This window comes from Acomys russatus, chromosome 2 (genome assembly GCF_903995435.1).
Source record: "Acomys russatus chromosome 2, mAcoRus1.1, whole genome shotgun sequence".
Classification (NCBI taxonomy): Eukaryota; Metazoa; Chordata; class Mammalia; order Rodentia; family Muridae; genus Acomys; species Acomys russatus.
In genome coordinates this window covers 79,166,658-79,180,398 of record NC_067138.1, presented here as the reverse complement: position 1 = coordinate 79,180,398, position 13,741 = coordinate 79,166,658, and the positions used below count along the sequence as shown (strand labels likewise).

Here is a 13,741-nt window from a genome sequence, read left to right as displayed (position 1 = left end):
TGTCACAAACCCTCCAGTGGAGTCTGTGACAAATGTTACTGCACAACCTGAGGCAACGACCCCTGGCTTGGGAGAGCCTCCTGGAACGGGTCTGATGTTCCTGCCAGGAGAAACTAATTACAACATTCTTTTTACTCATATTCTGTCTTTATTTTTTCTCCTGACCTTACTATCATATTATAACTTTTCCGTGAAACTCCCTAACATGGAACTGCAGCCAAGGACCATTCAGGCCCAAAGTTCACCACCAAGTTTTGCTTCACTTGTTAAAAGAAACATGGCTAAGAATTTGTCATCAGTTAGTAATTTATATTATGAATTACTAATAAAATGTTTAAGAAAGCTCCAGATAGTGGTGCTCAGATAAAAAGAAGAACTAAGAAAAACCTGTCTTGGTACACAGATGTTTGGCATAATGAGAGAACATTGACCCTTGATAAAGAGGGCACATGCGTACTGATACCAAGCTAATGACTTAAGAATGATGACAACACTATTACTTTGCATTCTGTACTTTGTCCTGTGTATGCCTGATTGCTTCACTGACTCTCTTGAAACTACTCCATGAAAAAAATGTGACCAGAAAGTACTCTTCGTTTCAAAAAAATATGTATAAAAATCTAGATTGCTTGCTTGCAAAATACACTCAGATCTAAACTCTCCCTTGGGTTGGTCTGTTTGTCACATCGCTGAATCTTTGTGCATGAATGCTTCGAGAACTCCTGTTCCCAAGGCCCTATTCCTGATTGAGATGGTCAGTGGCACACCAGGTTAGTGAGAAGGAGACTAGAAGAATTCCACCTGGGGCCATAGGCCCTGGGTAGGAGTGAGCCCAAGATTGATGACACTTGAATAGGGCCACTTGGGCAGACCTTTGCAAGGAGGAACCTCGAGATGACCACCAGACAGAATCCATAAGGCCCCAAAAGGGAGCATGCCTTGGGGACTAGGGGCAGACCATGCATAAGATGATGCCTGCCTGCTGCCATAATGCACAAGTGGGGCACAGAAGTCCTGAGACCACTCATGAAATGACCCTGGATACTCAGAAACCCTCAGCACCACTAATGGAGCACAAAGGTGGTGGAGAAATGGAAGAGAAAGAGAAACAGAAGGGTATGGGTGCAATAAAGAGAAACACTACCTGAAGTGATAAGAAACATGATGTTAGTAGCTGGTGGCATCACGTGGCACCATGGTACAATCATGAACTGTTCTGCCACTAAGGATGATCCTATGATCCTAGAATAGCAGGAATTTGTTATCACTAAAGTCCGGTGGATATCAGTGCTCTGGGCTGCTGCCCAGGGACATATTGGTGTCTGAGAGTGGGGCAGAACTGGCCACACCCCTCACCTGGCTATCATGGAGAGCTGGCGTTGGCGGTGTGAGAGCAGAAGAGCTGACTGAGCCCTTAGCCAGCTGCTAATTTCAGGACAGTGGACCCACACAATGTTGGAGTTACAGGTGAGCTGGCCCTAGGATATGAGCATGAGAGAACTGGCCCTGCCACCGGTCTCCCATTTGGTAGCATGGATAGGGGAGTGATACCCTCCCCTCCCTCATCCCTCACCACCTATGCCAGGTGGATAGCTGGCCTGGGATCATGAGAATGGGAGAACTGGCCATGTTCCTAACTAGTTGCAACACTTTGGAGAGTGGGAATTGCACCTTGCCTGGGCAGCTGGGTAGAGTTGGCCCCACTTACTGGAGTTTACTGGTGAGGCGGCCCGAGGGCATGAGAGTGGGAGAGCCAGCAGGCTGACCAGCTCAAATACCTCTCATATCCAGATCCAGGCCTTTGTTGAATTATCCCATGACAACATGAGTGCATGAAGGGGCCAATCCTACAGATCCAAAACTACACTATCTCCATGACACAGGGTAACAACAGGATACCCAAGAGAAGTCCTAGTGAGCTGCTAGAACTGATAGAGTAGTAGGAATCAGAGACCTCACATCAGATCAAGGAATCATTGCAATGAACATTTGCAAGTAAAGAGGTGTGAACACAAGAGTCTACTATGGGATAAGAGGTGTGAACACAAGAGTCGTCTACTATGGGATAAGAGGTGTGAACACAAGAGTCGTCTACTATGGGATAAGAGGTGTGAACACAAGAGTCTACTATGGGATAAGAGGTGTGAACACAAGAGTCTACTATGGGATAAGAGGTGTGAACACAAGAGTCTACTATGGGATGCGCTGTGAAACACTACAGCTTCTACAAGGAGATTTCTTTTTCTTTAGGTGGTATGAGGGAAAGGGGAAATAAGTGGGATTAGAGTACATGATATGAAATTCACAAAGAACCAATAAAAAGGTTACTTTTGTTTTTGTTTCTGGTTTTAAGTTCGTTATTACCAGCACCTAGTGAACATGCTGTATCACATGATAAGGCTGGGTGCTGTCAGGTGCTTCCTGAGTGTTTTTATCTGTTTGCTTGCTTGCTTTAGTTTTGTTTGTGAATGTTGGCTTTTGTTTTTTAATTGGCTAATGTGATATTTATGCTTATTTGTTCACATATACTAGTAAGGCCTTGTATTCCTGGGATGAATCTCACACAAGCATGGTATATTTAATTATTTTTATATTTCACTAGATTTGCTTGCCAATATTTTTATCAAATATATTTTCCATATATATATAAAATCTGGTTTATAGTTTTTTTTTTCTGGTGAAGTCAGTCTGTTTTATGTGTCAGGATAACAACATTGATGAATTAAATATGTCTTCAATTTCTTCAAAGTTCATGAAGGATTGATGCTAATTCTTTAAATATTTGCTTTATTTTTACCAGTGAAACTATATGTTCATATGCTTCTCTTATTAAAAAAAGCTATTACTAGGTCCTTCTCTGCTAATTACAATTCTATTCAGACTTTTTTCTTTTTGAGCAAGTTTCACCAGTTTGTATCTTTGAAAAGGATATTCTAAATTTGTCAGTATATAATTTTCTCAATTAAAATATATTTTTTATTTTTGAAAGGGACTTTTTCATTTCAGATTTTAATAATTTCAGTCTTTTATCTTCTCCTATTCATTAGCTCTCCTCAAAAATTGTCAATTGTGTTGATTATCCAATAAGAGAAGATTTGTGTTGTTGTTTGAGTGTTTTTCTCATGATTTATCTCTACTCTGGTGATTACTGTTTTTTTAAATATTTTTGTATTAAGTGTAGTTTGATATTCTTTTTTTTTATTCACATGGACATTAGGTGACTCAAAAATATCCTGTTACTCTTAAAAACACATGAAGGTTCTGAGTTCACCTTGAAGCATTGCTAAGCCAATGTTCTATGTGACATGGTATATTTTAATTTTTATTAATTCGACAAGATTTTCCACTTTAACCTGGGATCTCCTCTCTGACTCACTGGTTATTTGGAGATATTTAGTTTTTACATATTTGTGAATTTCTTACAAGTTTTAAAAATAAAATACTTTTAAGGATTTTTTTTTCAGGTTTTTAAAATCACACTGACTATACAGTGGTCATTTTTTCTAACATTTTTATAATGTTCTGATAGTTTTTGAATATCATGTCTTTATAAACTTTAGAAAATACCAATAAATGTATACAATGGAGTAAGCCTCTCTCCTTTAAAATTAAATGATGCACTAAGGCTGTGGGTATTACATTCTGGGGAGAGCACTACTTTTAAAGTAAGTCAATGAGATGATTCCTAATGATGTTCTGCTATATTCATAGATTGAATCTTGGCCTAGTTTTCATCAGAGAGGCTTCACCCAGCATTTGATGAAAGCAGATGCAGAGACTCAAAGCCAATCATTGGGCAGAGCTTGGGTAGCCTCAGAGAAGAGGTCAAGGATGACATGAGAGCATGATCCCCAGGATCAACTAAGTGAACCTCACTGGGGGCTCACAGAGCCTGAAGGAACAGTCATGGAGCCTGTATGAGTCTAGGCTAGATCCTTTGCATATATGTTGTGGTTATGTAGCTTAATGTTTTTTGGGGATTCTTGTCAGTAGGAGTGGGGTACGTTTCTCACTCTTTTACCTATTCTTGAAACCCTTTTTCTCTTGCTGGGCTACCTTGTCCAGCCTTGAAAAGGGAGTGAAGGAGAGAAACCTAATCTTCAGGATCCCAAGTGTGGGATCGAATGGTCTAGTAAGAGAACAGGTGATGCTAATTCACTAGAAGAGCAACCACCTCGTGCAGGAGCTTAATTGCTACCAGATAAAAAAGATCCTGTGAACAGACTCTGGGAGGAGATACATAAATGGGCCTAGAACTGGCGGCTGGGTGGATTGGAGACTTGGGATAGATTTGGCTATTCATTGCTGCCCTTCAAGATGCTTCTAGAGAAAACCACTCAAGGGATGGCTTCAGAGCTCCAGCTTGTGCTGAGGCTCTGGAGTCTTGTTACCCTTGGTTCCAGGGGAAGAAATGCTACGGCTCCCGACCGGAGAATCGTTCCTCAGTACTGATATCCTTAAGGTTTTGTTGTGTCAATTAATCTCCATTTCCTACTGTTTTGGTTAATCAGGTTATAATTGACGTAGGCTTGTTCAATAAGTTGCTAATAAAATATTTTGGTTAAGAAAATTGAGTCAACAAGGGAGTTTATGCCTGGTCTCATCGAAACTTGTTTTGCATGTTGTGTTCCTGGGAGGCCCCTTCTTTCCTGATGGAATGCAGAGAACTAGTGGATCTAGGGGAGACGGGAGGTGATGGAGCAGGTCTCAGAACAGTGGAGAAAAGGTAAACTTCAGTCAGGATGTAATGTATGAAAGAAGAGTAAAAATATTTTTTAAAAAGTAAGTAGTCCATTTAGACATAGGTGGTGGTGGAGGAGGGAAAGCATATCACCACAATGACTGGTTAGACTGATTCATTATTTTAATCTTCTATGAAGGCCCAAACAAAGATTTTGGAATCAATAACATAAGTTTAGACTATTAAATATATCACTTAACTTCATTTAAAAAAAAAAAAACACAAGCTTAATGTGAAGAAGTATTATCTTCAGGTGGTCTCCAGTCTTTTTGAAAACTCATGATTATAGTAGCACTTGGAGGTGGTAAAGAAGTAGGCTAGAAGGCAAGAAGTGAAAGACAGGGCTGCTTGACTGTTTGCATGTCTTCCATTGGGATGAAAATTTAAGCTCTGCCTTCAACAACTGTTGTGAGCCAGCCAGTGAGTGGGAATGAAGGTGATTACAGGCAGATTACTCAATCCTTTAGTGAGTGTATCTGATAGAAACCACTAGCAGTCATGGAAGTCTGTTAGTGTTGTGACTCCACAGGTGATTTCTGTGGTATATAGGCTAGGTTCTTGTTTTTCAAATTGACACAAACCAAATCATCTGAGAAGAGGGAATCTAAACTGAGAAAGGCCTCCCTTAGATTGGCAGATAGGCAAAGAAAGCTATAGGTCATTTTCTTGATTAATGGTTGACACAGGAAGGCCCAGGCATGGTGTGCAGTGACACCTCTGGGCAGTTGGTACTGGAAGGCGTGGAAAAAGTATATGAATTGAGCCTGAAGAGCAATCCAGTAAGCAGCACTCCTTTGTGTCCTTGTTTCAGTTTTGGTCATGTTTTATCACAGCAGTAGTAAATATAGTAAGGAGGGAATCAGACCAAAGTAGGCATCAAACACAATCCATTTTCAACCATTTGCCAACAAATAAAATTTTAAACAAATATTGAAAACTGTTAGTAATTCAAGCTAAAAATTTACAGTAAAAACATTTTTAAAATTTGGATTTCATCAGTATCTGTTTTTATGTCTCCGTTTTCATTTCTGATTTTGTTGATTTGAATACTCTCTCTTTGCCTTTTAGTTAGCTTGGCTAAGGGTTTGTCTATTTTGTTGATTTTCTTTCAGAACCAGCTGTTGGTTTTGTTGATTCTTTGAATTGTTTTATTTGTTTCTAATTTATTGATTTCATCCCTGAGTTTGATGATTTCCAGTCATCTACTCCTCTTGGGTGTGTCTGCATCTTTTGCTACTAGGGTTTTCAGATATTACATTAAGTTACTTGTATGAGATGTCTCCAATTTCTTTATGTAGGAACTTAGTGCTACAATCTTTCCTCTTAGCACTGCTTTCATTGTATCCCAAAGATTTAGATATGTTGCGCCTTCATTTTCATTGAATTCTAGGAAGTTTTTAAATTCTTTCTTATTTCATACTTGACCTAGTTGTCATTGAGTAGAACATTGTTCAGTTTCCATGTGTTTATAGGCTTTTTGTTAATTCTTTTGTTGTTGAAGTTCAGCTTTAGGTCATTGTGGTCTGATAATTAGATGCAGGGGATTATCTCAATTTTTTGTATCTGTGGAGGCTTGCTTTGTGATTGATTATATCATCAGTTTTGGAGAAGGTTCTGAGAAGAAGGTATATTTTTGTGTGTGTTTGGGTGAAAACTTCTGTGAATATCTGTTAGACCCATTTGACTCAAGACATCTGTTGGCTTGATTATTTATCTATTTAGTTTCTGCCTCAAAGATCTGTCCATTCCTGAGAGTGGGTTCTTAAGGTCTCCCACTATTAATGTGTTGGCATCGATGTGTGATTTAAACGTTAAAAGTGTTTCTTTTGTGAATCCAGGTGCCTTTGTATTTTGAGCATAAATATTCAGGATTGTACTCATACACCTGAATTATAATACAAGGTTTACTTCCAATACTTTGAAAGTGCTATTGCAGGCTGTTTAGGATAAGTAAGTTATACAAATTGTTAGTTAATCAAATCATGTTCATATCAATTTCTATTCTATTTTTATCACATGACTATACATCCTAGGTTTAACAGATAGATATAATTCTATAGGTAGATAAGGTAAAATAGTTAGATAAGGTCTTTAAAAACCTCCAAGACTTACAGAATATGGCATTTAAAGATGTCTTATAATTTTAAAAATTCATTGACAATAAGATTAACTCCTGGCAACACCAGGCCTACCACAAAGAAGAAGATTAGCATCAAAGTAAACTCCTTATAGTGAAGGCTTCAAATGCATCAAACCAGGCACTGGGCACAATTTCCAAATTTCTTCCACAGACAGAATTCTGCCTAAAAATTGGCAATCTTGCATGCTGGGAGAGTTGATGGCCAAACTCTGCCAATACAGGGTAAGCAAGTCCTCAATAGTTCCTGCCTCACAAATATGTCTGTCAGATATACTGGGCAAGAAGGCTGAAGATGATGGTCCAACATTATATAGAGTTATGGGTGATTGTTCAGGCAGCAAACTGTCTCTGTCATTTTTTTTTCCACTTTGGAAACTGCTACCCTGCACTTCCTGATTACTCAGATAATTCATTTTATTCCTTCTCAAGTCTCTGATAGGGTTGAAGACCAGAAATTTAGTTTTACAATTAAGCTTAGTTGTCTAGGGGTTAAGATTCTTTAGGTCTATAGATGTGTTAAGTTGATAGAGATGCGATATGATAGATATTGATTTACATTCAGAATTTTAGACTCACCAAGATAGGAAAGATGTTTTCCTCAAGATTTCCAAAGACAAAGAGTCAAAACACTATGAATCTAACATTTATATAATTCCTGATTGCTTCATGGTTCTTGTTGTATGTAGTTTATTATATTTATATGTAATAATATAAATGTATATGTCAGAAATTGTGAATATTTCCAAGAAGAATCTATTTAAATATTAGAGAAATGTAATTGGTCAAAGGGCACAAATGTAGCTCTATGGCAGCAACATATAACAACATATAACATAGTGACAGTAACTGTGGGTTGAACAGTGGGAAAGCACTAAGGAAGAGCAACAGTGGGAAAGCACTAAGGAAGAGCAACAGTGGGAAAGCACTAAGGAAGAGCAACAGTGGGAAAGCACTAAGGAAGAGCATTCCATTTCCACTAAATAGGAAGCAGAGGACATGAGGCAATGTCTGCATAGTTAATTGGATTTAGAAACTGGGTAAAATAACATATTTCAATATCATATTGCATACCAAAAATGTATACAATATTTAATTTGTCAAGTGTGATACTTTCAAGAATGTCATTAAAGTGGTAAAAAGTATTCAAATGAACAATGAAAGATGAGAGGTTAAAAAAAAAAAAGATTATGTTTAAGCAGTCCACATTTCTTTCTTACAAATTCTACAAGGAGGAAAAATTGAAAGTAACAAGCATTAAGAAATACTGCCAGATATTTTATTGAACTAAAGGACAGAGATTTTTAAGTTGAAAGTGCCCATTGAGTCCCTGGCATGCTAAATGAAAAATGATCTAAATGGAAAAGCTTTTACACTTCTCATGAAGCATGAATTGGCAAAAATTACTTTGGGGAGCAATTTGGCAATGTCTTAAAGATCCTTCTATTTGAACATCCAACAATGTTACTTCTAAGAAGATATAACTGAGGAAATTATCCACTTTAGAATAAGACTTGCAAGAATTTCAACTAGAACATGAGTTTTCAGGAGATGTAAATTGGGAATGATCAGATTTACTTAGTCAATTGATGGCAGAACATAGATATTTTGAAATATGTGGAGCATTTAACATCTCTCCCAAGCACCGAGAGATGACATTTACCATAAAAATGAGCAAACGGGAACAGAGAAGTCATGGAATACACAGGACTTTAAAACAAGGGAAAAGTAAAGAAAATTCTTAAGGTGTTAAAAGGACACCTACTATGATAGTTATGCAGAAAGCTGAGGGCATGACGAATCTGTATCATGGTAAGAAAATGGATGGCTATAATAGTGCATAGTTTAGGAGGAAAAGAAGCAGAGAGGGACACAGAAAGAGAGAAAGTGAGTGAGAGAGAGAGAGAGAGAGAGAGAGAGAGAGAGAGAGACAGAGAGAGAGAGAGACAGAGACAGAGACAGAGACAGAGAGAGAGAGAGAAGAGATGAAAAGGCAAAAGGAGGAAAGAAGAGAGAATTCAAATGGAAAAAGCAAATTTAAAAATGTCAGGTAGTTAATGACCCAATCATATTAAATAATACATATCAAAGAGATACAATAAAGGAAATTAAAATATTACATATTAGCTAGTCAGTAACATTATTATTTATGTGCTTATAATTATATAAATAGTGAATATTAATTTCAACAAAAGTAAATTTATTTTTAGAGAATGGGGAACAAGAGTGTGCAAATATAAAAGAGTTCATACACATATTTGGTAATGAGTAATGCCTTAAATATGTACAAAGCAAGGTAAGGAATATCAATCATTATCAATACAACAATGAACATCAAATTGAAACTAAAGACTTGAAATGGGCATCACTGGGAATAAGAACTTTGGTAGGAGGAATCAACAAAGAAGTCCTAAAGCAAGAAAGAGTTGGCTTCTGCTGGCCACTGAGAAAAAGACACTATAAGGTTTGTAGAAAAGTATACGTAAAATATCCATTATGAGCACCTTCCGTTCCATTTCTTGAAATCTGAGAAATTGGTGATCATCTTCACCATTATTACTAATGTCAATATAACAATTGCACACATTATCTCCACTCATGCCCATTAATCTTTGAGCAAAGTGAAACATTCTTCAATATGCTCATGTTCTAACAGTGAACAAACTGACGCATGGAGGTGTTACTGTTAGTAAGTGCAAGTCAGTGAATAGCAGAGGAGCCCAGGTTCAGAACCTCTATTCCCCAACCCAGTTCCCTGCTTCCTGCCTCAGGTCTCTCTGGTATCACAGCTTAACAATAGAGCTTTAATTTCCCTAGGACAGTGTGATTGCACCTTTCACCTCCTTTCTACTGAGCATTGTCAAAGTACTCGGTTCTAATCAGCAAATTTGAATAGGGAAAATGTACCTTTTGTTTCCCTTTTATGTTTTTGCCTCTTTTTCTTTACTCTTTAAAAATTCTTGTCTCAAATTTTTTTCAAAAAAAATATCACTTTAGAAAACTTCATTATTTCTGTTAATACGATTTCCTTTAATACAACAATAAACCTCTCCGTGCTGCTCTCCAATGCTCTAATCCAGGGATCACGGTGCTTTCCAAACATTAATTAAAAATCCTCTCCCCATTCCCGTGAGTTCCTAGGGCACAGAGTGAGGGGAAATCATCTCTGCTCTGACATTAATTATGCTCTCCCTTGGCTTGCAAACTAGGTAAATAGCTTTTCTTCCCCCATTAACGAACACGGCTGCTCTTCCCCATGATGACAACAGATGTTTCCAAGCAAGAAGAAGAAGACAACTTTCACTGGGCTCCAAGGGAAGACTGAAGCATAAGTCAGACATGGCTGTGGAGCTTTTGCTTACAAATATACACATTCAGCAAAAGCACCGTAGGGGTGATGTCACATGCACAGAGACCTGGTACTACTGTACATGCTCCTCCCAGAAGAACTGATTAAGAGGACAGGGAGTAAGATCCAGGCATCTGTGTTTTCAAAATGTTTGAACAATTTGTTTTGAGAATAGTCACTTTATGGTAATGTTTTTATCATTGGTCTCTGCATTTACTATAACATATCAGTTGAAGTTCATTTTATATATTTATATGTAAACCTAGTAAATGACTAGAAGTACCTTTTTTCATCCTTTTTTCTTTTTCTTTTTCTTGCTTAATAGAGTAGGCAGATGCATCCATACCAGAGTTCCCAGAAGGCATGCTTGCTTTTTTATTTTATTTTTATTTTTTTTTTTAAGAAATCACATATACTGACCATGTCCCCTGGAGGGGGAGACCTGGTGGCACTCAGAGGAAGGACAGCAGGTTGCCAAGAAGAGACTTGATACCCTATGAGCATATACAGGGGGAAAAAATCCCCCTCAGGAACAGTCATAGGGGAGGGGAATAAGGGAAAATGGGAGGGAGGGAAGAATGGGAGGATACAAGGGATGGGATAACCATTGAGATGTAACAAGAATAAATTAATACAAAATTAAAAAAAAAAAAAAAAGAAATCACATATACCTGGGGATCTTGTTAGCCAATAGATGACTGAAGTGATATTTTCATATGATACTGTTTATCTCAGGGAAATTAAAATTAGTCCTATCTTAAAGGAAATTAAAGGTGTCATGTCATAAAAAGGTTCATACAACTCTGAACCAATGAGCTCTCAGTCAGTCATAGTTTCATTTTCATTACTGTGACAGAACCATGACTAAAAGCAACCTGAAAAGGAAAGACCTCATCACAGTCCATCACTGAGGGAGGCTAGGGCAGGAACTCAAGCAGGAATCTGGAGGCGGAAACTGAAGTAGAAACCATAGAGGAGTGCTTCACCCTGGCTTTCTTCTCATGGTTTGCTTAGCCTGCTTTCTCATGGCACCTAGCACCGCTGGCCTAAGGATTGCATTATCCCCAGGACTCTCCCATATCAACCATCAGTCAAGAAATAAAAAGGTACAAGGTTGTGTCATACAACCTCAAAATATTTTATTATTTTACACTTACCTGGAAAAATATAATCTTAAAAAAGTTGTACCACTAGTTAGTACTTCTTATAAAATAGACTAAGAGAGATAAAAATTCTGGTACCAGGCACAAGAAATCTCTTTTACAACAACTGGTCAGGGTAGTAAAATTGACTCCCAAAACAATATTGAATATGACAGTTGTCCTTGTTTGTCTCACAGAGGTTGGAGGTAAGTCCGTATTGCTGATGACTCCATACTTTTTAAAAAATGGTTTTATAAAACGTAGTTTTACTTTATGTTACTCTGCTGTTACATAGGGCATAACATTTTCACAAGGCTCCTTTGGGATTACAGACAATAATTACTAGACAAACTGGACACCCTCTTACATGTGCACAAATCTGCATGGAAAAGCACTAAAGTTTAGACTTGGACCTGTGTACTTTGTTTCCCCTTTCTAGTGTATTAAGAAAGAACCTGCATTTTAATTTGCCCAGAGCAATGCTTATATGCTAGCAGCAACATGCTACTTCTATTACAAGACAGAGTATTACAATATCAGAGCTACGAAGGCAGGAGGTGTAAGTGAATTTTTATTGGGAAGGAAGTTGTCTACTTAAACAGCGGCAAATGAAGAATGTATAATGAAGCTCCCTGTTGTCACAGACAGATGTAACCTCTAGAACATGTGACATAGGTCATTTCAATCTGTGATCCCAATCCCGGATGCACTGAGTGCTTTCCCATTCAATCTAACACTCCTGGATTCCTACTGAAAAAGAATACATAGTAAGAGCATGAAAAAGTTGCTTCCAAAAGGAAAACTGCAAGAAGGGTCAGAGCGGGAATGTAGAAATCAGGAAGTTATTACTACAATCACTTTAAATTGTAATGTGCTACATTTCCACATCTTCACAGTAATACAAAACACGGTCACTTGTAGAACTGGTTCAGATGATGTAAATACCAAATGTGCTGTCAGTCTCGTACACAAGTGTCCAGAAGTTACTCATGTTTATACGAACCTGATACTTTTCTACAGCAGTCACTGCCCACCAGAAAGGCCAAGACAATACAAACCAAGGGCTGGAGTTTTCCAAAGCTTCAGTGTGAAAACACTATAAAGAGTTGATCCCATACACACGAATGCGCTTCGTTGCTAGATGAAATCCAAGTGGAATGAGGAATGGAGATGGAAAAAAGGTTTTCTTGAGGGGGAAGAAGAAGGCACCCTGGACACCTTTAGTTTTCGCCTCCTCTGCTGCATCACATTCTTTGCCTGCACTGTCTGATGTCCATAATGCTAAGTTGCCTCTAAGCAACCGCATGCTGAGGTGCTGTCATTGTGAGAGTCTTTGTTCAGTGTATCGATCTCTGCAACGGCCTTGTCAAAAGCCGTTTTAGCCAGTGTGCAGGCTAGCTGTGGATTGTTAAGGATCTCATAGCGAAATACAGAAAAGTTAAGAGCCAGCCCCAGGCAGATTGGATGTATAGGTTGTATTTCCTTCTTGCATATATCAAATGCCTCTTGGTAGGCTTCTTGGGAATTATCCATCATTTGTTTTCGATCATCGCCACAAGCTACTTCAGCAAGATACCGGAAATAATCTGCCTTCCTTTTCAGATAGAAGACCATTCTTACTCTCTGGGTTAGTTGCATTGGCTATAAAATACTTATCCAACAATTCCAGGACTGTGGTGCAGATGACCTTAGCTCTGACTCCACTTTCTCCCGATAGTCCTTGATGAGCTGCAACTTCTTGTTGGAGGTGTCGGTTTTCTGTCCAATGTTCAAGATGACTCTCCAGGCGGACCTGGCAGGCTCAGACAACGTTCTTGTAGGCCACCGACAGCAGGTTGTGCTCTTCGTTGGACAGCTCAGCTCCCTGCTCTGTCACAGCTTTCACGCAGGTGGCTCTATCATTGAATGGCTCAGCTCAGCTTGCTCGGCCAGTTTGGCCTTCTGGATCATCTTGGTCTTCTCCATGGTGAGGGCGGACACCAAGCTGGATCCAGATTTCTCCTTCTAGTTTCCAGTCTTCGACGCCATGACGCGAGTCCCACCACATTAATCTGCTTTGGGCTTTTGGCTGAGGACCCTCCCCGACGCCATACTTTTAAGATAGAGGACTCATTATTAAAGTTGCATCTAACTTGAAAGCCTTCTTACAGTATAGCTTCCATGGTACCAGAAAGTTCTAGGCAAGCTGTCAAGAGAGAGAAGCAACAACTGTGAAGCCTGCGACTCACAATAATGGCCAGCACTGGTATCTGTAAAGGTACTGTAAGTGGCACTCACAGTTGCTGAGTGATCAAACAGCTTTCTTATTGCATGTAAGGCCCACTTAACAGAGGGAGAAACATGCCTGATACCAGAAACCTGCTGACTTCTCA

The 13,741-nt window shown here is 38.7% G+C and overlaps 1 pseudogene; it reads right to left on the bottom strand.

Annotated features, from left to right (window-relative positions):
- Positions 1–12,465: 12,465 nt before the first annotated feature.
- Positions 12,466–13,334, bottom strand: LOC127198555 (14-3-3 protein theta-like; annotated as a pseudogene).
- Between the last annotated feature and the right edge of the window lie 407 nt (positions 13,335–13,741).